General features: G+C 47.8%; 1 non-coding gene across 1 annotated transcript; it reads left to right on the forward strand.

The window, feature by feature from the left end:
* The first annotated feature begins 9,632 nt into the window (after positions 1-9,632).
* trnap-agg (transfer RNA proline (anticodon AGG)) lies at positions 9,633-9,704 on the forward strand. The gene has a single exon. It is a non-coding gene; the product is annotated as a tRNA-Pro (tRNA).
* Positions 9,705-27,298: the final 17,594 nt, after the last annotated feature.

Genomic DNA, 27,298 nt, shown 5'->3' on the forward strand with positions numbered 1-27,298 from the left:
TCCCGCATGGACCAGCACCCGTGGTAAGGATTGACCCCGGCTCTCTTCCGCGCCCTTGGGGGGGGATTAGAGACATGGAGCCATACAGCACAGCAATAGGCCCTTCGGCCCTACTACTCTGTGCTATCCAAGATGCTCCATCTAATCTAGTACCATTTGGCCCATCTCTCTCTAAACCTTTTGTTGGGTCACAACTTGAAATGTCACCTGTCCTTGCCGTCCAGAGGTGTTGAGTCACCCGCTGAGTGCTCCAGCACTTTGTGGCTATTTTTGTAAACCAATATCTGCAGTTCCTTGTGTCTACGTCTCCATCTAAACCTTTCCTACCCATGTTATTGTCCGTGTTTAAGAAGGAACTGCAGATGCTGGAAAATCGAAGGTAGACAAAATTGCTGGAGAAACTCAGTAGGTGCAGCAGCATCTATGGAGCGAAGGAAATAGGTAACGTTTCGGGCCGAAACCCGGAAGGGTTTCGGGCTGAAACGTTGCCTATTTCCTTCGCTCCATAGATCCTGCTGCACCCGCTGAGTTTCTCCAGCATGATCTATGGAGCGAAGGAAATAGGCAACGTTTCGGCCGAAACGTTGCCTATTTCCTTCGCTCCATAGATGCTGCTGCACCCGCTGAGTTTCTCCAGCATTTTTGTCTACCTATGTTATTGTCCGATTGTCTTTAAAGTTGGCACGGTGGCGCAGCGGTAGAGTCGTTGCCTTACAGCGCTTGCAGCGCCGGAGACACAGGTGTATACTGTGATTGGCTCGATTGTAATCATGCATTGTATAATCATGCATTGTCTTTCCACTGACTGGAGAGCACGCAACAAAAGCATTTCTCTGTACCTCGGTACATGTGACAATAAACTAAGCTGATGAATGTGAGCTGGTAACTACCGCAAGGAAATAGGCCCTACACTGTTTGACCATCGAGGACACTTTCACTGGTTCATTTTAGATAAGTTTAATTTATTGTCACAAGCTAGATGCAGGAACATTTTTCCCAATGTTGGAGGGGCAAGTCCAGATCCAGGGGCCACAGTCTTAGAATAAAGGGGAGATCATTTAAGACTGAGGTGAGAAAAAACTTTTTTACCCAGAGAGTTGTGAATTTATGGAATTCCCTGCCACAGAGGGCAGTGGAGGCCAAGTCAGATAAGAGAAAGTTAGATAGAGCTCTAGGGGCTGGTGGAGTCAAGGGATATGGGGAGAAGGCAGGCACGGGTTATTGATTGGGGACGATCAGCCATGATCACTATGAATGGCGGTGCAGGCTCGAAGGGCCAACTGGCCTCCTCCTGTACCTATTTTCTATGTTTCTATGTGTATTGAGGTACAGTGAGAAGCTTTTGTTGCGTGCTAACCCGTCAGCAGAAATACAATACATTGAGCCGTCCACAGTGGAGTAGAGGTTTACAAGAGTGGATCCACTGTAATGAGTGATTCCGTTCAGCTTCGTTTAGAAATACAGTGCGGAAACATGGCCCTTCGGGCCCACCAAGTCCGTGCCGACCAGCGATCCCCGCACACTAACACCACCATACGTACACTAGGGGTGATTTCCATTTATAGCAAGCCAATTAACCTACAAGCCTACACATCTTTGGAGTGTAGTGTGGGAGGAAATCGAAGATCTCGGAGAAAAGCAACGCAGGTCATGGGGAGAACGTACAAACTCCGTACAGACAAGCACCCGTGGTCAGGATCGAACACGGGTCTCTGGCGCTGTAAGACAATAGCTCTATCGCTGTGCCACCGTGCCGCCCACAATGATTGCAGATCCACTACTGGGACCAGCGCGCAGAGTCACGTGGCCTGGGCGCTAGCTTGTTGGATGATCTGTACGTTCAACCCAACGCCATTGTTCTTTCAATCCTGCGCCTTGCCACACAACTCCGGACAACATTTCCTTTTTATTTAACAAAAAAGTAAACTATCAATTATTTACAATAATATTTACAGTGAGAAATAAGTCCCGGAAATGCCCCACGGCGCACGTGGACAGCGCTTAGTCACCGGGCGTGGACGTAACCCCAGACAAGGCGCAGGTCGTAGCCTCGGGCGGAGCCGTGACTCGCAGATGGCCAACTCGGCCAGGACTTGTATTTTGCATCAAAAAATAATATATTTAAATTCCAACAAGATGCAAAAACCGTGGCGACCTACACGCCCACCAGCATATTACAGAATCGCAAAACTATTCAGACATTAGATTGCAAACATCTATGTTACAAATAACACCGCCCTCTCCAATACCACCCGGGCACTGACATAATCATAGAAACATAGAAACATAGGAAATAGGTGCAGGAGGAGGCCAATCGGCCCATCGAGCCAGCACTGTGGCAGGGAATTCCATAAATTCACAACTCTCTGGTTGGAAATGTTTTTCCTCACCTCAGTCTTAAATGACCTTCCCTTTATTCTAAGACTGTGGCCCCTGGTTCTGGACTGGCCCAACATTGGGAACATTTTTCCTGCATCTAGCTTGTCCAGTCCTTTTATAATTTTATATGTTTCTATAAGATTCCCCCTCATCCTTCTAAAATCCAGTGAATACAAGGAAAAGGGGCAAGCATCTGGCTCGGGCAGCGCCGTCTTCGGCCTGGCGCTGTGGCTCGCGGGCAGCCAGCTTGGCAACGTTCCCTATTGAGAGGGATGGAGTGCCCTCTAGCTTCGTGAAGTGGTGGTCTCTGTCTGTCTTGGAGGAGATGTGTATCTGTGTGTTAGGTGGGCAAGTCCCAATCTCCCGAAACCATTATCGAATAAGTAAAACAAGAAATAATTCAGCCGTAAAGAAAACTCTATTATCTCCTGTAAACAAATCAATGAAGTGATTTTTTTTTTGAAACTACATCCTGTTATTTACTTACAAGCAGACAAGGAAATTGAACGTAAATCTCATACGCTGGCCCTTTATTCAGCTGCCAAAGATTTACCCTTCAATATCGTTAGTTAATACAGGGCCTGTCCCACCTGGCCGGCATCTGCGCGTAGATTTTCTACATCCCAAAATCCAAGGGTGCCGAGCGCAAACGCGCGTCACTGCCTATGTCACCACGCACCATGCGCGCATCACGTGCGTGTCACGGCGCGCGTGTCACGGCGCGCGTGCCGTGCATCGTGACGCGTAAATGATGTTGCGTAAATTACACGCAAATGACAGCCAAGTGGGACAGGCCGTTTAGTTTCGTTTATTGTCATGTGTACCGAGGTAACAGGAAACATAGACAAATGGTGCAGGAGGAGGCCATTCGGCCCTTCGTGCCAGCACTGCCATTCATTGTGATCATGGCTGATCGTCCCTGAATCAATAACCCGTGCCTGCCTTCTCCCCATATCCCTTGACTCCACTAGCCCCTAGAGCTCTATGTAACCCTCTCTTAAATCCATCCAGTGACTTGGCCTCCACTGCCCTCTGTGGCAGGGAATTCCATAAATTCACAACTCTCTGGGTGAAAAAGTTTTTTCTCACCTCAGTCTTAAATGACCTCCCCTTTATTCTAAGACTGTGTGGCCCCTGGTTCTGGACTCGCCCAACATTGGGAACATTTGTCCTGCATCTAGCTTGTCCAGTCCTTTTATAATTTTATATGTTTCTCTAAGATACCCCCTCATCCTTCTAAACTCCAATGAATACAAGCCTAGTCTTTTCAATCTTTCCTCATATGACAGTCCCGCCATCCCAGGGATCAATCTCGTGAACCTACGCTGCACTGCCTCAATCACAAGGATGTCCTTCCTCAAATTAGGAGAAACAAAGTTGTCAACCTGTTGATTTGATTGTGGGTTTACGGAGAGATCTGGTGTTTGTTTTTTAATGTGGGCACTGACAAATCAGTAGGAAAGCCCATTTAATGACGTCACTAGATAGAACTGTTGTATGCTTTATCTGTGCTATCTCCTTTATCTATGCACTGTGGACGGCTTGATTGTTTTTTAGAGATACACCGAGTCCATGCTGACCATCGCACTGCACTATAGCTTAGGGTTGCCAACGGTCCCGTATTAGCCGGGACATCCCATATATTGGGCTAAATTGGTTTATCCCGTACGGGACCGCCCTTGTCCCGTATTTGACCGCTACTACTCGGGTCGAGGGGACTGTCGGGTCGGAGCGCCGCGTCCGGCCCCCGCCTCACCCGTCCCGACGTAGTGCAGCCCATGGAGTGCAGCAGCAGCAGCAGCAGCGCCTCGCCCGTGGCCCCGTCGGTCAGTCGGCAGCCCGGCCAGCTGTCCGACCTTCGGACCTTCGCTTACCGCCGACACCACCACCACCCCTCCTTCTCACGGCCGATCATCGGTTCATGAGTTGGACGGGGCGCCGGACTTAGCGCGTGGCCCGGGCCAAAATCCCTCAGCTGGCCCGCCGGCTGGGCTTTGTGTACAGTCCAGCACCCGGGGCCAACTCATCATTCACCCAGACACGGCCCAGTCGGTCAACGAATTGCCGTGGGGGAATTTGTCCCGTATTTTGACCTTTTGTCCCTTATTTGGGAGTGAGAACATTGGCGAACCTATCTGTGCACTAGTTTGATCCTATACACCCTGGGGACAATTTACAGAAGCCAATTGGTAGTCTCGGTACTTGTGGGGGGTCAGTCAGTTGAAGAAGGGTCTCGACCCTCTCTGTGTTCTGTGGTACTCATTGTCACAGAGGGCTGTTGAGGCCAAGTCAGTGGATATTTTCAAGGCAGAGATGGATTGATTCTTGATAAGTACAGGTGTTATGGGCAGGAGTACAGGATTAGGAGGGAGAGATGAATCAGCAGTAGACATGATGGGCCGAATGGCCTAATTCTAATCCTATCCCATATGGTGGCCGATTAGGAAAGGGGGAGATGCAATGAGACCTGGGTGTCATGGTACACCAGTCATTCAAATTAGGCATGCAGGTGCAGCAGGCAGTGAAGAAGGCGAATGGTATGTTAGCATTCATAGCAAAAGGATTTGAGTATAGGAACAGGGAGGTTCTACTGCAGTTGTACAGAGTCTTGGTGAGACCACACCTGGAGTATTGCGTACAGTTTTGGTCTCCTAATCTGAGGAAAGACATTCTTGCCATAGAGGGAGTACAGAGAAGGTTCACCAGACTGATTCCTGGGATGTCAGGACTGTCTTATGAAGAAAGACTGGATAGACTCGGCTTGTACTCGCTAGATTTTAGAAGATTGAGGGGGGGTCTTATAGAAACTTACAAAATTCTTAAGGGGTTGGACAGGCTAGATGCAGGAAGATTGTTCCCGCTGTTGGGGAAGTCCAGAACAAGGGGTCACAGTTTAAGGATAAGGGGGAAATCTTTTAGGACCGAGATGAAGAAAACCTTTTCACACAGGAGAGTGGTGAATCTCTGGAATTCTCTGCCACAGAAGGTAGTTGAGGCCAGTTCATTGGTATTTAAGAGGGAGTTAGATGTTGTGGCTAAAGGGGTCAGGGGGGTATGTTTTATGTTTCTAGACCCGAAACGTATTCCTTTTCTCCAGCTGCGACCCGAAGTTACTCAGTGTATACAGTTTTACAGGCGCGGGTTTGGCTCTGGATCTACCTTTTTAACTCTGAGAGTTCTATCTCTGGATCCGAAAAGGTCGTGAGGCCCTTCCTTCACAGTGTATGCGTTTAGTTTAGTTTAGTTTAGTTTAGAGATACAGCGCGGAAACATGCTCTTCGGCCCACCGGGTCCGCACTGCCCAGCGTTCATTGCACACTTACACAAGTCTACACACACTAGGGACAATTTACCCTTATATAAACCCAAGCCAATTAACTGACAAACCTGTACGTCACTGAAGTGTGGGAGTAAACCGAAGATCTTGGAGAAAACCCACGCAGGCACGGGGAGGGTCCTTTCCTGGTCCGCGAACACTGATGCAATTATCAAGAAAGCTCATCAGCGCCTCTACTTCCTGAGAAGATTACGGAGAGTCGGTTTGTCCAGGAAGACTCTCTCTAACTTCTACAGGTGCACAGTAGAGAGCATGCTGACCGGTTGCATCGTGGCTTGGTTCGGCAACTTGAGCGCCCTGGAGAGGAAAAGACTACAAAAAGAAGTAAACACTGCCCAGTCCATCATCGGCTCTGACCTTCCTTCCATCGAGGGGATTTATCGCAGTCGCTGCCTCAAAAACGCTGGCAGTATCATCAAGGACCCACACCATCCTGGCCACACACTCATCTCCCTGCTACCTTCAAGTTGAAGGTACAGGAGCCTGAAGACTGCAACAACCAGGTTCAGGAATAGCTACTTCCCCACAGCCATCAAACTATTAAACCTGGCTCGGACAAAGTTATTAATAACCAATTATCTGTTATTTGCACTTCATCAGTTTATTTATTCATGTGTGTATATATTTATATCATGATATATGGACACACTGATCTGTTTTGTAGTAAATGCCTACTATGTTCTTTGTGCTGAAGCAAAGCAAGAATTTCATTGTCCTATACAGAGACACATGACAATAAACTCACTTGAACTGGAACTTGAACTTGAGACCGTACAAACTCCGTACCGACAGCACCCGCAGTCAGGACCGAACCTGGGTCTCCGGTGCTACAAGCGCTGTAAGGCAGCAACTCCACCGATGCACCACCATTGCACTCATGCCGTGCAGCATAAGGTGGACCAGCGTCCAGCGACCCCCCCCCCCCCCCCCCCCCCCCCCCCCCCCCCAACCCCCCCCCAACCCAGAACGGGTGCCGAGGATTTCGGGGAGAAGGCAGGAAAATGGGATTATTTTTTTTTACCTCCCATACAAAATGCTTTTATTCAGAACAAACAAAAATACAAAGCAGTAACACGATCAAAAAATGCCTCTATTGGCATTTTACAAAGCTATCAAATTAAAATGTTAACATTTTTACCAATAATACATTTGACCTCCCGCGGTGACCAGCATTCACAGAAGGTCCTCCAGAGACCCCGTGGACACCGCATGTGTGTTCCCTCTATAGGGACACGCGAGCTCGGACGTAACCCCGGAAAAGGGGCAGGCAGCCGACCGCTGTGCGGCCATCGATTGCCCGCTGCCTGGACCCGCGAATGGCCATCTTGGCCAGGCACAGGAGCAGACCGTCAGGGAGACCCCCCTCCTCCCTCCCGACCCTCCCCCCCTCTGTACCGGGTGCCCAAAAATCAATAGCGTCGGACTAAAGTGGAGCCAAAACTTGAGGAGCAGCCCCTTCAGAAGGAAAATGACCAAGTATAGACTTGGTTTATACTCTCTAGAATTTAGGAGATTGAGAGGGGATCTTATAGAAACTTACAAAATTCTTAAGGGGTTGGACAGGCTAGATGCAGGAAGATTGTTCCCGATGTTGGGGAAGTCCAGGACAAGGGGTCACAGCTTAAGGATACGGGGGGAATCCTTTAAAACCTAGATGAGGAGAACTTTTTTCACACAGAGAGTGGTGAATCTCTGGAACTCTCTGCCACAGAGGGTAGTTGAGGCCAGTTCATTGGCTATATTTAAGAGGGAGTTAGATGTGGCCCTTGTGGCCAAGGGGATCAGGGGGTATGGAGAGAAGGCAGGTACGGGATACTGAGTTGGATGATCAGCCATGATCATATTGAATGGCGGTGCAGGCTCGAAGGGCCGAATGGCCTACTCCTGCACCTAATTTCTATGTTTCTAAAATGGGATTAGGAGGCAGAGATCAGCCACGATTGAATGGCGGAGTGGGCTCGATGGGCCGAATGGCCTAATTCTACTCCAACATCCTTGAATCACTCCTTCTGAGAACTTTCATTTTAGGAAAACATCTTGTTTGTCTTTGGAAAACATATTTAGTTTATTTTTGCTGCAATGTTAAGGTCAATAATGCGGGGAGAGAGAAAAAACACATTTTGAAAGTCAGTTATATCATTAATAATGCCTGGCATTATATTTGACAATTTCATTGCTTCAAGTTCAGTAAAACGTGAACAGCTATTTCCAAGTAGTGTTTTTGAAAGACAAATGCCACATTTTACCCCTTCTAATTTTATTGAGCAGACACACAAGTATATGCCTCACAGCGCCAGAGACCCGGGTTCGATCCTAACTCTGGGGGCTTTACTGCGCAAAGTTTGTACGTTCTCCCCGTGACCGGGTGGGTTTTCTCCAGGTGCCCCGGTTTCCTTCCACACTACAAAGACGTACAGGTTTGTCGGTAAATTGGCTTCGGTAAAATTGTAAATCTTCCCTAGTGTGTGTAGGATGTTAGTGGGCTGGGATTGCAGGTCGGCAGGGACTCGGTGGGCCGAAGGGCCTGTCCGCTAAACTAAACTAATCTATATGAGTTCGTCAACCAGGGGGTATGAAGAGAAGGCAGGTACAGGATACTGAGTTGGATGATCAGCCATGATCATATTGAATGGTGGTGCAGGCTCGAAGGGCCGAATGGCCTACTCCTGCACCTATTGTCTATGTTTCTATGTTTCTATGTTTCTAACCATTTTGTAAATCACAGTTTTTTGGAAAACACTCTTTCTACGTTTTGAAAGCCATTGTAATCAAAGAAGTCCCACCCTGGTCATTCCTGCTTCATAGATTCATAACTTCATCAGTGATAGGAGCAGAATTAGGCCATTCAGCCCATAAAGTCTCCTTCGCCATTCAATCATGGCTGATCTAGTTCAAGTTCAAGTAAGTTCAAGTGAGTTTATTGTCATGTGTCCCTGTATAGGACAATGAAATTCTTGCTTTGCTTCAGCACACAGAACATAGTAGACATTTACTACAAAACAGACAAATGTGTCCATATACCATGATATAAATATACACACACATGAATAAATAAACTGGTAAAGTGCAAATAACAGAAAGTGGTTATTAATAATCAGAGTTTTGTCCGAGCCAGGTTTAATAGCCTGATGGCTGTGGGGAAGTAGCTATTCCTGAACCTGGTTGTTGCAGTCTTCAGGCTCCTGTACCTTCTACCTGAAGGTAGCAGGGAGATCTATCTCTTCCTCTTAACCCCATTCTCCTGCCTTCTTCCTATAACCCCTGACACCCGTAAGTGATCAAGAATCTATCTATCTATGCCTTCAAAATACCCAATGATGGCCTCCACAGCCTTCTCTTGAGGCCATCTAAAGGGGTTGGACAGGCTAGATGCAGGAAGTTTATTCCCGATTTTGGGGAAGTCCAGAACAAGGGGTCACAGATTAAGGATAAGGGGGAAGTATTTTAGGACCAAGATGAGAAAATCATTTTTTAACAGAGAGTGGTGAATCTGTGGAATTCTCTGCCACAGAAGGTAGTTGAGGCCACAGTTAATTGGCTATATTTAAGAGGGAGTTAGATGTGGCCCTTGTGGCCAAGGGGATCAGGGGGTATGGAGAGAAAGCAGGTACAGGATACTGAGTTGGATGATCAACCATGATCATATTGAATGGCGGTGCAGGCTCGAAGGGCCAAATGGCCTACTCCTGCACCTATTTTCTATGTTTCTATGAATTCCACAGATTCACCGCCCTCTGGCTAAAGAAATTCCTCCTCATCTCCTTCCTAAAGGATCGTCTTTTTATTCTGAGGCTGTGGCCTCGGACCCTAGACTCTCACACTAGTGGAAACATCCTCTCCACATCCACTCTATCCAAGCCTTCCACTATTCGGTATGTTTCAATGAGGTTTCCTCCCCCCATCATCCTTCACATCTGGCTCGTTGGTCTAGGGGTATGATTCTCGCTTAGGGTGCGAGAGGTCCCGGGTTCAAATCCCGGACGAGCCCAAATTTTGGGGGCGGCACTGTCCGCAGCGGTAGAGTCGCTGCCTCACAGTGCCAGAGACCCCGATCACGGATGTTGTCTGTACGGAGTTTTACGTTCTCCCCGTGACCTGCGTGGGTATGAATGCATTTCGTTGTCTCTGTACTGTACACTGACAATGACAATTAAAATTGAATCTGAATCTAAACACCAGCGAGTACAGGCCAAGTGGCGGCAAACGCTCATCATATGTTAACCCACCCATTCCTCGATAACCTTGTAAACCTCCTCTCCAATGCCGACACATCCTTCCTCAGAGATTCCTCTCCCTGCTGCTGTCCGGCAGAAGGTACAGAAGCTTGAAAGCGCGCGTCACCAGACTCCGACAAAGCGTATTTTCCTCCAGGATTCCGCACTGCCCTTCCACAAGAAGTGCATCAAATTATGACAGGCATCGACAGGGTAGACAGTCAGAAACGTTTCCCCCCACGATAGAAAAATTAAAAGACTCGAGGGCGTAGCTTAAAGGGCCTGTGCCACTTTTTTACGTGACTTTTTTGGCGACTGCCAGCATAGGTCGTTACAGGTCGGCGAAAATTTTCAACGTGCTGAAAATCTAGCGGCGACCAGAACATGGTACGACTCTTTGGGCGACTACTCACGACCGCACAGGCTTCACCACCGCGTTATGCATGTCGCCTGTATGGTCGTGAGAGATCTCCTAGTCACCAAAAGAGTATTAGGAGCACTTTTGAAACCAACCTGACCTCCCGGTGGCTCAGCACTTCAACTTCCCCTCCCATTCCGAATCCGACCTCTCTGTCCTGGGCCTCCTCCATGGCCAGAGTGAACAACACCGGAAATTGGAGGAGCAGCACCTCATATTCCGCTTGGGCAGTCTGCACCCTAGCGGCATGGACATTGAATTCTCCAATTTCCGGTAGCCCTTGCTGTCTCCTCCCCTTCTCATAGAAACATAGAAACATAGAAATTAGGTGCAGGAGTAGAGGCCATTCGGCCCTTCGAGCCTGCACCGCCATTCAATATGATCATGGCTGATCATCCAACTCAGTATCCTGTACCTGCCTTCTCTCCATACCCTCTGATCCCCTTAGCCACAAGGGCCACATCTAACTCCCTCTTAAATATAGCCAATGACTGTGGCCTCGACTACCCTCTGTGGCAGAGAGTTCCAGAGATTCACCACTCTCTGTGTGAAAAAAATGCTTCTCATCTCGGTTTTAAAGGGTTTCCCCCTTATCCTTAAGCTGTGACCCCTTGTCCCGGACTTCACCAACATTGGGAGCAATCCTCCTGCATCTAACCTGCCCAACCCCTTAAGAATTTTGTAAGTTCTCAGCTCTCCCTCAGCCCTCTGGCTCCTCCTCTTCCTTTTTCCTTTCTTCTTCCCCCCATCCACCCCCCCCCCAACCCTCCATCAGTCTGAAGAAGGGTTTCGGCCCGAAACGTTGCCTATTTCCTTCGCTCCATAGATGCTGCCGCACCCGCTGAGTTTCTCCAGCACTTTTGTCTATCTTTGATTTTCCAGCATCTGCTTTTCCTTCTTAAACACGTAGCGGCTTTCTGGTCGCCGCTGAATTTTCAACGTGATTAAAATTTTCGGCGACCTATGATGGGTGCCGGCAGTCGCCGAAAAAGTCGCATAAGTGGGACAGGCCCTTTAAGGTGCAAAGGGGAAAAGATTAAAGGAGATGTGCAGGACAAGTTTTTATTTTAATCTAAAGGACGACAAGTACCTGGAACACACTGCCAGGGGTGGCGGGTGAGAAACATAGAAACATAGAAAATAGGTGCAGGAGTAGGCCATTCGGCCCTTCGAGCCTGCACCGCCATTCAATATGATCATGGCTGATCATCCAACTCAGTATCCCGTACCTGCCTTCTCTCCATACACCCCTGATCCCCTTAGCCACAAGGGCCACATCTAACTCCCTCTTAAATATAGCCAATGAACGGCCTCGACTACCCTCTGTGGCAGAGAGTTCCAGAGATTCACCACTCTCTGTGTGAAAAAAGTTCTTCTCATCTCGGTTTTTTAAAGGATTTCCCCCTTATCCTTAAGCTGTGACCCCTTGTCCTGGACTTCCCCAACATCGGGAGCAATCTTCCTGCATCTAGCCTGTCCAACCCCTTAAGAATTTTGTAAGTTTCTATAAGATCCCCTCTCAATCTCCAAAATTCTAGAGAGTATAAACCAAGTCTATCCAATCTTTCTTCATAAGACAGTCCTGACATCCCAGGAATCAGTCTGGTGAACCTTCTCTGCACTCCCTCTATGGCAATAATGTCCTTCCTCAGATTTGGAGACCAAAACTGTACGCAATACTCCAGGTGTGGTCTCACCAAGACTCTGTACAACTGCAGTAGAACCTCCCGACTCCTGTACTCAAATCCTTTTGCAATGAAAGCTAAAGATACGATAGTGGTTGTAATGTAAATATTAAGAGGCTTTTCAGATTCAGAATCAGATTCACATTTATTGTCACGTGCACCAGTTAAGGTACAGTGATATTTGAGTTACTATGCAGCCATACAAGTAAAAGAACGATAGAACTTAACATAAACATCCCCACCAATGTGATGGAAGGCAGTATTGTTCACCCGTGTTTGGGGCCTTGACCCTCCGCTCCGATGTACAATCCCTCTCGTCGGGATGATCGAAGCTCTGACATTGGGATGGATGGAACACACTCCGCGGCTAGAAGTGCCCGAATCTTTTGGATAGGTATATGCCGTGAATAGATGGATATGGAATGTGCGCAGGTAAATAAGAGATGGTCTTGGCATTGTGTTCAGTACAGACATTGTGGGCCGAAGGGCCTGTTTCTCGGATGCGCTGTTCCACATTCAATGTTTAGTTTAGTTTAGTTCAGTTTAGTTTAGTTTAGAGATACAGTGTGGAAACAGGACATTGGGCCCACCGTGTCTGCGCCGACCAGCCATCACCCCCGTACACTAGCACCACCCTCCACGTGAGGGACAATTTACAAATTCACTGATGACAAATTAACCTACAGACTTGCACGTCTTTGGAGTGTGGGAGGAAACCAGAGCACCCGGAGATAGCCCACGCGGTCCAGAGGGAGAACGTATAAACACCGTACAGACGGCACCCGCTGTCAGGATCGAATGTAGATGCTGCTTACTACCAACGAGAGACACAACAACCCAGGGTCAGGCGACATCTCTGGAGAAAAAGGATGGGGGACCTTTCTGGTTCGGGACTCATCTTCAGACGCCATCTCCAGTCTGACCTGAAATGGCGTCCATTCTTTTTCTCCAGCGATCCTGCTTGGCCCTCTGAGTTAATCGGCTCATATGCCTTTCGTTGAACCTACAAACCCAGACGTCTTTGGAGTGTGGTCATGAGGTCATAAGTGATAGCATTAGAATTAGGTCATTCGGCCCATCAAGTCTTCTCCGCCATTCAATCATGGCTGATCTATCTCACCCTCCCAACCGCATTCTCATGTCTTCTCCCCATAACCTCTGACACCCGTACTAATCGAGAATCTATCTATCTCTGCCTTAAGTGTGGGAAACCAGAGCACCCAGAGAAAACCCACGCGGTCACGGGGAGAACGTATAGCGATCGCTAATCAGCGCAGGCTCAATGGGTCGAAGGGCCTGTTTCCGCACTGTATCTCTAAAGTCTAATGTTGAAGGTGAAAGGGGAAAGATTGAATTGGAATCTGAGGGGCAACTTTTTTTACACAGAGGGTGGTGGGTGTAGGGAATGAGCTGCCAGAGAGGAGGTAGTTGAGACATACACTATTACAACATGTGGTCACGGTGGCGCAGCGGTAGAGTTGCTGCCTTACAGTGCTTGCAGCGCCAGAGACCCAGGTTCCATCCAGAGATGGGTGCTCTCTGTACGGAGTTTGTACGTCCTCCCCGTGACCACGTGGGCTATCTTTGGTTTCCTTCCACACTCCAAACACATACAGGCCTGTAGGTGAATTGGCTTGGTGTATGTGTAAATTGCCCCTAGTGTGTGTAGGATAGTGTTAATGTACGGGGATCGCTGGTTGGCACGGACTCGTTGGGCCGAAGGGCCTGTTTCCGCGCTGTACCTCACTACTAAACTAAACATTCCAAAGACATTTGGACAGGTATTTAGATAGTGCCACTATCATATGTACAGAAATGCACCCGTAGTCAGGATCGAACCCGGGCCTCTGGCGCAGTAAAGGGCCTGTCCCACGTGCATGCGATTGCAAGCGTCTGGTGCAACCAAACGTGGTCGCTTGAGTCGTATGGGCACCGTATGGCCGCGCGGGGCCGGTCTCACGTAGAAGCACGGAATTGTGCGGGGCTGGTCCCGAGATCGCGCGGCAAAACAGCTTCGAAAAACTGGCAGTGGCCGAAATCTTCGCGCGCCAACGGCCTGTCGGCACGCAGGCGCATTGCGGTCGTACACAACGTATTGATGGCGTACGCCTAGCGCGTGGCATTGCGCGATGACGTCACCGCCCGGCGTGGCGTTGCATGATGACGTCACGGCCCGACGTTGGGCGACGCCCAAATTCACGTCACGTGCAAACTTAGCGTGAATTTAGCGCGTACTTAGCGCAAACTCTGCTTCTGTTTGGTCGTGCAAAACGCATGCAAGTGGGACAGGCCCTTTAGGCATCAACTCTACCGCTGCTTCAGCAAGCCGCCCCTGATGGAGGTCGCTTGAGTGTAAATCCGATTGAGAGCTTTGTGTGAGAATCACACGAGGACAACAGTGGCAGTGACAGCTATGATTACTTCTATTAAAAGATGCCTTTAATACCAAGGGCTAGCAAGTTACACCAACTTCCTCTCTGATCACCAGCGCAAGGTCCCGTGGCGGTATTCATGGGTCTCTCGTTCCTCTGCTCTGGTGGATTAGAAACTTTCAACCTGCCCTGAATTATTTATGTACCTAGGAACTGGAGATCGGAACTCCATGGCATAGCGAGACAACAACTGCTTCAGCGCAGGAACTGTCAAATGCCCGAAAGCTTTTTCTGGTGAATTTCTAATGCTGACTGAAACTTGTGCGGTTCCTTTCTTTCATATGGTAATGTGGAGCTCGGTCTCCGAAGGCCTGCTTTGTTCTACAGTCATGTTGGCTTTTTCACGTTGGAAAATCAACTCCAAGCTGAGCGTCAGCTAAATTGATCCATTATTTAGTTTTGTTTAAGAAAGAACTGCAGATGCTGGAAAAATCGAAGGTAGATAAAAATGCTGGAGGAACTCAGCGGGTGAGGCAGCATCTATGGAGCGAAGGAAAAGGCGACATTTCGGGTCGAGACCCTTCTTGGGATTCCTGGGATGTCAGGACTATCATATGAGGAAAGACTGGATAGGCTAGGCTTGTACTCGCTAGAATTTAGGAGATTGAGAGGGGATCTTATAGAAACTTACAAAATTCTTAAGGGGTTGGACAGGCTAGATGCAGGAAGATTGTTCCCGATGTTGGGGAAGTCCAGAACTAGGGGTCACCGTTTAAGGATAAGGGGGAAATCTTTTAGGACCGAGATGAGATTTTTTTACACAGAGAGTGGTGAATCTGTGGAATTCTCTGCCACAGAAAGTAGTCAAATATGACCATGGCTATATTTAAGAGGGAGTTAGATGTGGCCCTTGTAGCTAAAGAGATCAGGGGGTATGGAGAGAAGGCACGTACAGGATACTGAGTTGGATGATCAGCCATGATCATATTGAATGGCGGTGCAGGCTCGAAGGGCCGAATGGCCTACTCCTGCACCTATTGTCTATTGTCCGGTAGGCGGCGCGGCTCTGGCCAGCAGCGGCCTCTGCAGCCTGTCCGCGTTTTTATTATTTTTTTGTCTGTGTTTTTATGTAGTTTTTGTTATTTTATGTTGGGGTGTGTGTGTGCCGGGGGGCGGGGGGGGTGGGGTGGGAGGGGGGGGGAAACTTTTTGAATCTCTCCCTGCACTGGAGACCCGACCTTTTCTCGTCGGGTCTCAGGTGTCGTTGAGGCCGCAACGAGTAGCGGCCTCCAACGGGAAGAAGCCGGGGACTCTGGTGCCGACTCACCGTCGCCGTCGCGGGGCTGGCCGAGTCCGGAGCGGTGGAGGAGCGGTGGAGGAGCGCTGCTGCTGCTGCTGCTGCTGCTACAGGAGAGTCGGAGGCTCCAACGGCAGGTCTGTGGACGGCGGGAACCGGGAGCCCGCGGCTCCCTGGAGGGAGACCGCTTTTCGGGGCTCCTGCAACGGCGAATTCTCCCGCCCGAGTTGCGGGGTTGAAGAGCTCCTGGAGCGGGGCCTACATCACTGCCCCGCGCGGCTGGAATGGCCGCGGGACTCTGCGAGCGCACACCGGGGGCTCCAACACCAAGACCCGGTGTGCGACCTCGCACCACCCGGCGTGGCTTTAATGGCCGCGGGACAATCGCCATCGCCAGCCGGGGGCTATGACTTTGACTCTGACATCGGGGGGGGGGAGAGTGCAGTGGAGAGATAAGTTTATTTGGCCTTCCATCACAGTTATGTGATGGATGTTTATGTTAAATGTAATTATGTTGTGTCTGGGGTCTATTTGTGTGTAATGTATGGCTGCAGAAACGGCATTTCATTTGGACCTCCAGGGGTCCAAATGACAATTAAATTGACTCTCTTGACTCTTGACTCTTGACTCTTGAATGGCGGTGCAGGCTCGAAGGGCCGAATGGCCTACTCCTGCACCTATTGTCTATATTTCTATGTCACCTGTGAAGGCTGAGGTGCAAAAACATTATCACTTTCAAGGCCAATAAATACGCGGCATCGAAGGACGAGAAGCCGATGCAAAGAAGTCGAAGCCAAATAGCCGAATGGAAACGATTTCCTTCGCTCCATAGATGCTGCTGCACCCGCTGAGTTTCTCCAGCATCTACCTTTGATTTTTCCTTCGAGCCTGCACCGCCATTCAATATGATCATGGCTGATCATCCAACTCAGTATCCTGTACCTGCCTTCTCTCCATACCCCCTGATCCCTTAAGCCACAAAGGCCACATCTAACTCCCTCTTAAATATAGCCAATGAACTGGCCTCAACTACCTTCTGTGGCAGAGAATTCCAGAGATTGACCACTCTCTGTGTGAAAAATGTTTTTCTCATCTCCGTCCTAAAAGATTTCCCCCTTATCCTTAAACTGTGACCCCTAGTTCTGGACTTCACCAACATCGGGAACAATCTTCCTGCATCTAGCCTGTCGAACCCCTTAAGAATTTTGTAAGTTTCTATAAGATCCCCACTCAATCTTCTAAATTCTAGCGGGTACAAGCCGAGTCTATCCAGTCTTTCTTCATAAGAAAGTCCTGACATCCCAGGAATCAGTCTGGTGAACCTTCTCTGTACTCCCTCTATGGCAATAATGTCCTTCCTCAGATTAGGAGACAAAAACTGTACGCAATACTCCAGGTGTGGTCTCACCAAGACCCTGTACAACTGCAGAAGGGTTTCGGCCCGAAACGTTGCCTATTTCCTTCGCTCCATAGATGCTGCTGCACCCGCTGAGTTTCTCCAGCCTTTTTGTGTAACCTGCAGTAGAACCTCCCTGCTCCTATACTCAAATCCTTTTGCTATGAATGCTAACATACCATTCGCTTTCGTCACTGCCTGCTGCACCTGCATGCCTACTTTCAATGACTGGTGTACCATGACACCCAGTTCTCGTTGCATCTCTCCTTTTCCTAATCGGCCAACATTCGGATAATAGTCTAGAAGTTCGAAGCGGTTCCTCTGGCGTGTTCAAAGAAGTTCCGAGTGGTGATAAATTTGATGTGTGTTAAGGTTGGAATGATTACGGTGCAGGCACGGTCTGTCACACACTTCAAGACAAAGACAGGGATGGGGGATATGATTGAACGTTGATACAAGATCCGATGTGACATCGAAAATGAGAGGCGATAAAGAATTCAGGTTGGTGGGAATCAATCACTCCTTTCATTGTCACTGGAGAAAAGGATTGAAGGGATGAAAGGGGCTATTGGACAAGGTGTAGGACAGGTAAAGAAAGCTGAGATATACTCCAGACAACTGATGTACAATAGGCTTTTCAAACCATTGTTAGTCCCACATTAAGAGGTGGTTCCACAGAATAGAACTGGTTTGTACAAATTGTATAATTTGCGGCAGGAAACAGATTGGATAGGCAAGATGTTTAAATACCTCTGCATTACTGGCACTGCCTCTCAATAGACAATAGACAATAGGTGCAGGAGTAGGCCATTCGGCCCTTCCAGCCAGCACCGCCATTCACTGTGATCATGGCTGATCGTCCCCAATCAGTACCCCGTTCCTGCCTTCTCCCCTGACTCTGCTATATTTAAGAGCCCAATCTAGCTCTCTCTTGAAAGCATCCAGAGAACCTGCCTCCACCGCCCTCTGAGGCAGAGAATTCCACAGACTCAGAGAAAAAGTGTTTCCTCGTCTCCGTTCTAAATGGCTTACCCCTTATTCTTAAACTGTGTGGCCTCTGCTTCTGGACTCCCCCAACATCGGGAACCTGTTTCCTGCCTCTAGCGTGTCCAAGCCCTTAACAATCTTATATGTTTCAATGAGATGCCCTCTCATCCTTCCACACTCCAGAGTGTACAAGCCCAGCTGCTCCATTCTCTCAGCATATGACAGTCCCGCCATCCCGGGAACTAACCTTGTAAACCTACGCTGCACTCCCTGTTGGTTTAGTTCCGTTCAGAGACACAGCGTGGAAACAGGCCCTTCGGTCGACTGAGTCCGCACCGACCAACAATCAGCCAAACTCCGGCACGATATCACACACTGGGGACAACTAACAATTTACAATTTACAATTTTACCAAAGCCAATTAACCTACAAATCTGCACGTCTTTGGAGTAGTGGGAAGTAACCGGAGCACCCAGAGAAAGTCCATGTGGTCACGGGGAGAACGCACAAACTCCGTACAGACAGCAGCCGTAGTCAGGATCGAACCAGGGTCTCTGGTGCTGTAAGGCAGCAACTCTAATGTTGGGCCAAAGGACCCGTTTCATATCCGCAGAGACCACTCCCTCCGCAACTCCCTGGTCAATTCGAACCACTCCCTCCCTAACCTGTAATACTTTCCCTTTGAACCACAGGAAATGCTACACTTGTCGCTTTACCTCCCCCCTCGACTCCATCGAAGGACCCAAGCATTCTTTCCAGGTGAGGCAGAGGTTCACCTGCATCTCCTCCGACCTCATCTATTACATCCGCTGCCCTAGGTGTCAACTGCTCTACATCGGCGAGACCAAGCGTAGGCTTGGCGATTGCTTCGCCCAACACCTCCGCACAGTTCGCAATAACCAACCTGATCTCCTGGTGGCTCAGCACTTCAACTCCCCCTCCCATTCCCAATCTGACCTTTCTGTCCTGGGCCTCCTCCATGGGCCAGCGAGAGTCCCACCCCAGCACCTCATATTTCGCTTGGGCAGTTTACACCCCAGCGGTATGAACATTGACTTCTCCAATTTCAGGTAGTCCCTGCTTTCTCCCTCCTTCCCCTCCCATTCTCAGCTCTCCCACAGCCCACTGTCTCCGCCTCTTCCTTTCTTCTTCCCACCCCCCTACCACCCCCACATCAGTCTGAAGAAGGGTCTCGACCCGAAACGTCACCTATTCCTTCGTTCCATAGATGCTGCCTCACCCGCTGAGTTTCTCCAGCATTTTTGTCTGTCTTCGATTTTTCCAGCATCTGCAGTTCCTTCTTAAATGTTTCATGGTCAGAATTAGGCCATTCGGCCCATCAAATCTACTGTGCCATTCAATCATGACTGATGTATTTCTCCCTCCTAAACCCATTCTCCTGCCTTCTCCCCATAACCCCTGACACCCTCTCTAATCAAGAATCTATCTATCCCTGGCCTAAAAATATCTATTAACTAGGCTCCAAAGCCTTCTGTGGCAATGAATTATACAGATTCACCACCCTATGACTAAATAAATTCTTCCTCATTTCATCCTTTAATTCAGATGCTATGACCTCTAGTCCTAGACTCTCCCACTAGTGGAAACATCCTTTCCACATCCACTCTATCCAAGCCTTTCATCATTCAGTAATTTTCAATGAGGGGACACCCTCATCCTTCTAAACTCCGGTGCGTACAGGCCCAGTGCCGTCAAACGCTCATCATATGTTAACCCGTTCATTCCTGGGATCATTCTCGTAAACCTCCTCTGGACCCTCTCCAGATCCAGCACATCCTTCTTCGAATATGGGGCCCACATGTGCTCGAAATGCAGCCAGGCCAACACCAAGCATTACATCATTACTTTGTATTCTAGTCCTCTCAAATCAAATGTTAGCTGAGTCTCTAAAGTCTAAAGTATATAGAGTCACGGTGGCGCAGCGGTAGAGTTGCTGCCTTACAGCGAATGCAGCGCCGGAGACCCGGGTTCGATCCTAACTACGGGTGCTGTCTGTACGGAGTTTGCACGTTCTCCCCGTGACCTGCGTGGGTTTTCTCCGAGATCTTCGATTTCCTTCCACAATCCAAAGACGTACAGGTTTGTAGGTTAATTGGCTTGGTGGTAAATGTAAAAATTGTCCCTCGTGTGTGTGTGGGGCAGTGTTAGTGTGCGGGGATCGCTGGTGGGCGCGGACCCGGTGGGCCGAAGGGCCTGTTTCCTCGTTGTATCTCTAAACTAAACTAAACTAAAGTCCTAATAGACACAAAATATATAGGAGCAGGGAGGTTCTACTGCAGTTGTACAGGGTCTTGGTGAGACCACACATGGAGTATTGCGTACAGTTTTGGTCTCCAAATCTGAGGAAGGACATTATTGCCATAGAGGGAGTGCAGAGAAAGGTTCACCAGACTGATTCCTGGGATGTCAGGACTGTCTTATGAAGAAAGACTGGATAGACTTGGTTTATACTCTCTAGAATTTAGGAGATTGAGAGGGGATCTTATAGAAACTTACAAAATTCTTAAGGGGTTGGACAGGCTAGATGCAGGAAGATTGTTCCCGATGTTGGGGAAGTCCAGGACAAGGGGTCACAGCTTAAGGATAAGGGGGAAATCCTTTAAAACCGAGACGAGAAGAACTTTTTTCACACAGAGAGTGGTGAATCTCTGGAACTCTCTGCCACAGAGGGTAGTCGAGGCCAGTTCATTGGCTATATTTAAGAGGGAGTTAGATGTGGCCCTTGTGGCTAAGGGGATCAGGGGGTATGGAGAGAAGGCAGGTATGGGATACTGAGTTGGATGATCAGCCATGATCATATTGAATGGTGGTGCAGGCTCGAATGGCCGAATGGCCTACTCCTGCACCTAATTTCTATGTTTCTATGTCTATGTTTCTAAAATGCTGGAGTAACTCAGTGGGACAGCCAGCATCTCTGGTGAGAAGCGATTCTTTCCCTCCCGAGATGCTGCCTGTCCCGCTGAGTTACTCCAGCATTTTGTGTCTATCTTTCAATTTAAACCAGCATCTGCAGTTCTCTTCCCACACAATTGTAAAGTCCTAGCCTGCCCAACTTCTCCTTGTAGCTCAGTCCCTCAAACCTGGCAAAATCTTCGTAATCCTGGCTGAAAATAAGGTGATCCTATCAAGAAGCAAACTTGCTCTCTCTCCTGCGCAGTAGGGACTTGTGCGTGTATCTTTGAGACACGGGTTACTTGGCTCAGCAATGCAGTAGATTAAACATTTCAATTCATAAGCCCCTTGCCCTTTTAAGTCTAGTGATATAACCATTGGTGTGCGTAGATGTAACTGAATGCTTCACATTTACCTGTCAATAAAACAGGTCATGGTCAGGAAGAAATTTCAAGTCATGTCAAGAGAATTTATTGTCATGTGTCCCAGATAGGACAATGACATTCTTGCTTGTTGGAGCTTATTGTAAGCATAAATACAGAACAGTTCAGTTCAATATATACATAAATAAACAGATAAAGAGCAATAGGCTGTTACAGTTCATAGAAACATAGAAAATAGGTGCAGGAGTAGGCCATTCAGCCCTTTGAGCCTACACCGCCATTCAATATGATCATGGCTGATCATCCAACCCAGTATCCTGTACCTGCCTTCTCTCCATACCCCCTGATCCCTTTAGCCACAAGGGCCACATCTAACTCCCTCTTAAATCTAGCCAATGAACTGTGGCCTCAACTACCTTCTGTAGCAGAGAATTCCACAGATTCACCACTCTCTGTGTGAAAAATGATTTTCTCATCTCGGTCCTAAAAGATTTCCCCCTTATCCTCAAACTGTGACCCCTTGTTCTAGACTTCCCCAACATCGGGAACAATCTTCCCCAGTTCAGAGTCTGTTATTGGTGAGTTTTTAATAGCCCAATGGCTGTGAGGAAACCGCTTGTGTAGGAAGGAACTACAGATGCTGGTTTACTTCGGAGATAGACACAAAATGCTGGAGTAACTCAACGGGACAGGCAGCATCTCTGGAGAGGAGAGAAGGAAGGGGTGATATTTCGGGTCGAGACCCTTCAGACAGTACTACAAATGCGGCCTCACCAATGGGGCAGAGAATTGTATTTTATTTTAGGAAAGGCAGTTATGAAATTCGCAAAAGGAACTCTAGTTATCTGGTGGGTCAGCAATAAAATAACTCAGCGGGTCAGGCAGCATTTCCAGAGAGGGGGAATGGGTTGAGATCCTTCTTCAGACTGAGAGTCAGGGGAGAGGGAGTCGAGGGATATTGAAGGTGTGAAAATGACGGATCAAATGATCAGACAATGATCAAGGAAATGGAGTGTGGATCATTGTGTGGGTAGGAACTGCTGATGCTGGTTTACACCAAAGATAGCCTTTATAAATCAGAGCATTGAGTATAGAAGTTGGGATGTAATGTTAAAATTGTACAAGGCATTGGTGAGGCCAATTCTGGAGTATGGTGTACAATTTTGGTCGCCAAATTATAGGAAAGTTGTCAACAAAATAGAGAGAGTACAGAGGAGATTTACTAGAATGTTGCCTGGGTTTCAGCAACTAAGTTACAGAGAAAGGTTGAACAAGTTGGGTCTTTATTCTTTGGAGCGCAGAAGGTTAAGGGGGGACTTGATAGAGGTCTTTAAAATGATGAGAGGGATAGACAGAGTTGACGTGGATAAGCTTTTCCCACTGAGAGTAGGGAAGATTCAAACAAGAGGACATGACTTGAGAATTAAGGGACAGAAGTTTAGGGGTAACATGAGGGGGAACTTCTTTACTCAGAGAGTGGTAGCTGTGTGGAATGAGCTTCCAGTGGAAGTGGTGGAGGCAGGTTCGATTTTATCATTTAAAAATAAATTGGATAGGTATATGGACGGGAAAGGAATGGAGGGTTATGGTCTGAGTGCAGGTATATGGGACTAGGTGAGAGTAAGTGTTCGGCACGGACTAGAAGGGCCGAGATGGCCTGTTTCCGTGCTGTAATTGTTATATGGTTATATGGTTATACGTGTACCGAGGTACAATGAAACGCTTTTGGTCGCGCGCTAACTGGCCAACGGAAAGACAATACATAGTTACAATCGAGCCATTCAAAGTGTACAGATACATAGTGAGATGAGGAAAAACGTTTTCACCCAGAAAGTTGTGAATGTTCCCGATATTTGGGGAGCCCAGAACCGGTGACGGTTTAAGAATAAGGAGTAGGCCATTTAGGACTGAGATAAGGAAAAACCTTTTCACCCAGACAGTTGTGAATCCGTGGAATTCTCTGCCACAGAAGGCAGTGGAGGCCAATTCACTGGATGTTTTCAAGAGTTAGATGTAGCTCTTGGGGCTAATGGAATCAAGTGATATGGGGAGAAAGCAGGAACAGGTGATGATCAGCCATGATCATATTGCTGGCTCGAAGGGCTGAATGACCTACTCCTGCACCTATTGTCTATTGTCTAATGGAATCAAGTGATATGGGGAGAAAGCAGGAACAGGGGATGATCAGCCATGATCATATTGAATGGCGGCGCTGGCTCAAAGAGGGCCGAATGGCCTACTCCTGCAACTATTTTCTATTGTCTAATGGAATCAAGTGATATGGGGAGAAAGCAGGAATGGGGCACTGAGTTTGGATGATCAGCCATGATCATATTGAATGATGGAGCTGGCACGAAGAGGGCCGAATGGCCTACTCCTGCAACTATTTTCTACGTTTCATGATGGGGCTAGTGTAGATGGGGCAGGTTGGGCAACTTGGGCCGAAGGGCCTGTTTCCACACTGGATTGTAACTGCACTCTGGATTAAAACAGCTTGCTCCCTTCAAACAGAAGCCTCTTCACAATCTCCCTGACTCTTTTGCTAAATATCTTAACCTTTAAGTCTTCGATTAACCTTTAGAAACGATGCTTAAACTGATCTTTCTGGAGGAAAACATTGGGGTGAGGAGGACAGAGGCACAAAAAGCACAGATCATTTTCTCCAGAACGGTTCATCTCAGGTTGTTCTTTGAGTGGTGACTTTTAGCAGCCTTTTAGTCATAAATGTGATTCATGTTTGTTGCCATGGTAGCGCTGATGCTGAACGCTGACAACTTGTACATCTGAGAAAGCAGCAACTTCCTTTTCTCAAGCTTAGTCTAGTTTAGAGATACAGCGCGGAAACAGGCCCTTCGGTCCACCGAATCCCCGCCGACCAGCGATCCACGCACACTAATGTCCCACTCCATATAACATATAACCATATAACAATTACAGCACGGAAACAGGCCATCTCGACCCTTCTAGTCCGTGCCGATCTCCCCTAGTCCCATATACCTGCGCTCAGACCATAACCCTCCATTCCCTTCCCATCCATATAACTACTATCCAATTTATTTTTAAATGATAAAAACGAACCTGCCTCCACCACCTTCACTGGAAGCTCATTCCACACAGCCACCACTCTCTGAGTAAAGAAGTTCCCCCTCATGTTACCCCTAAACTTCAGTCCCTTAATTCTCATGTCATGTCCCCTTGTTTGAATCTTCCCTACTTTCAGTGGGAAAAGCTTTTCCACGTCAACTCTGTCTATCCCTCTCATCATTTTAAAAACCTCTATCATGTCCCCCCTTAACCTTCTGCGCTCCAGAGAATAAAGCCCTAACTTGTTCAACCTTTCTCTGTAACTTAGTTGCTGAAACCCAGGCAACATTCTAGTAAATCTCCTCTGTACTCTCTCTATTTTGTTGACATCCTTCCTATAATTGGGCGACCAAAATTGTACACCATACTCCACAATTGGCCTCACCAATGCCTTGTACAATTTTAACATTACATCCCAACTTCTACACTCAGGCGATTTTTTAGGCAACTACAGGCATCTAGTTAGTCGCCACATGTTCGCCCGTGGTCGTCTCCTCAGTCGCGCAAAAAATCGTAGCGTCTTTCTGGTCACCGCTAAATTTTCGCCGACAGTGGGTTTGACGCCAATGAGCGTAGCTTGAGTTCTCCTGACGTAGGTTCTGTAGTAGGTAGTCGCCAGGTTAACGCAGGTTGCCGCTGGTTTTACGGCGACCTGCTACGACCATGACATTCGCCGGCGGTTGCCTAAAAAAAATCGCCAAGTGGGACAGACCCGTAACACTATCCTACACAAGGTAGGAGCTATTTACATTTTACGCCAAGCCAATTAACCTGCAAACCTGTACCTCATTGGACTGCGGGAGGAAACCGAACATCTCCTTTTATGAAACATATAAAATTATAAAAGGACTGGACAAGCTAGATGCAGGAAAAATGTTCCCAATGTTGGGCGAGTCCAGAACCAGGGGCCACAGTCTTAGAATAAAGGGGAGGCCATTTAAGGCTCTGGTGAGACCACATCTGGAGTGTTGCGTACAGTTTTGGTCTCCTAATTTGAGGAAGGACATCCTTGTGATTGAGGCAGTGCAGTGTAGGTCACAAGATTGATCCCTGGGATGGCGGGACTGTCATATGAGGAAAGATTGAAAAGACTAGGCTCATATTCACTGGAGTTTAGAAGGATGAGGGGGGATCTTATAGAAACATATACCATTATAAAAGGACTGGACAAGCTAGATGCAGGAAAAATGTTCCCAATGTTGGGCGAGTCCAGAAACAGGGGCCACAGTCTTAGAATAAAGGGGAGGCCATTTAAGACGGAGGTGAGAAAAAAACGTTTTCACCCAGAGAGTTGTGAATTTGTGGAATTCCCTGCCACAGAGGACAGTGGAGACCAAGTCACTGGATGGATTTATGAGAGCGTTTGATAGAGCTCTAGTGGAGTCAAGTGATATGGGGAGAGGGTAGGCACGGGTTATTGATAGGAGACGATCAGCCATGATCACAATGAAGGGCGGTGCTGGCTCGAAGGGCCAAATAGCCTCCTCCTGCACCTATTTTCTATGTTTCTATGTTTCTAATATACTAAGCTAAACTAAACTGCCCACAGTACAGTGGTGGAGTGTGAATTGCCCTCTGAAACTGACTCAGTAGACATTCTGCTTGAGTTGCGATAGGAAGTGCACAATGAATGAGAAAATACATTAAAAATAAATTCCACATCTCAATGAGGCTTTTCAAAAGGAATAACAACAGTCCCTGAAGACTACAGCGGAAAAGCAAGTATATCCGTGGGATGCAAGTAGGGGTTTTTTTTTTTTTTTTTTGCACATAAGCAAAAAAGATGTGCCTGGAATAGACATGGCCTTCAAGCTTAATTGAGAAAGTAATTTAAAAATTGTGGACAAACATTAACTAAAAGGAAATAACCACAGAAAAAGCCTAGCGTGCACAGCGGTTCAGTTAGTGTTACAAATATCTGCCTTTCATCAGGCCCGGTAAGATCGGGACAACTTTGATCATCAGTCCAGCTGTTTTCAGCGGAACAAGATATTTTTGCCTGGATTCACGAGCGGAGCTGAAATTAATTTCGAAGCAAAATGCTTACAAGTCCTCGCAAAATACCCAAGGGATGCTGACAGAACGTGGAATGCATTCGCTGTTTATCTCACATCTTAAGCCTCTAGTTATCTCCACAATTTATATGACATAAGATGTGTATGAATGCATATATATATATATATATTTATATATATATATATGTGTGTGTGAGTGTGTGTGTGTGTGTGTGTGTGTGTCTGTGTTCGTGTGTGTGTGTGTGAGATGTATATTTGTGTGCGTGTGTTGATATATATATTTGTGTGTGTGTGTACAGTATGTGTGTGTTTCTGTGTCTGCGTGCGTGTTTATGTCTGTATGTGTCTGTATTATATAAATGTGCGTGTCTGCATGTGTGATCTTGTGTGTGTGTGTGAGCGTGTCCATGCGTGTGTGTGTGTGTGTTTGTGAGTGAGAGGGGGCATGTGTGTGTGCGTATGTGTGCGCGCATGTGTTTTGGTGTATGTGTGCGCGCATGTGTTTTGGTGTATGTGTGCGCGCATGTGTGTGAGCGTGTGTGTGTGAGCGTGTGTGAGTGAGCGTGTGTGTGTCTGTGTGACTGTGAGTGTGCATGTGTGTGAGTTTGTGTGCATGCATATGTGTGTGAGTGTGTGTGTGAGCGTGTGTGTGAGAGTGTGTGTGAGAGTGTGTGTGTGTGAGCGTGTGTGTGTGAGCGTGTGTGTGTGAGCGTGTGTGAGCGTGTGTGTGAGCGTGTGTGTGAGAGTGTGTGCGCGTGTCTCTATATAAAGACGTGCGATTAGTATTCCCACTTGACGTCTATGAGATTGTGTAACCC

This window comes from Leucoraja erinacea, unplaced genomic scaffold (genome assembly GCF_028641065.1).
Source record: "Leucoraja erinacea ecotype New England unplaced genomic scaffold, Leri_hhj_1 Leri_656S, whole genome shotgun sequence".
In the NCBI taxonomy this organism is placed as follows: domain Eukaryota; kingdom Metazoa; phylum Chordata; class Chondrichthyes; order Rajiformes; family Rajidae; genus Leucoraja; species Leucoraja erinaceus.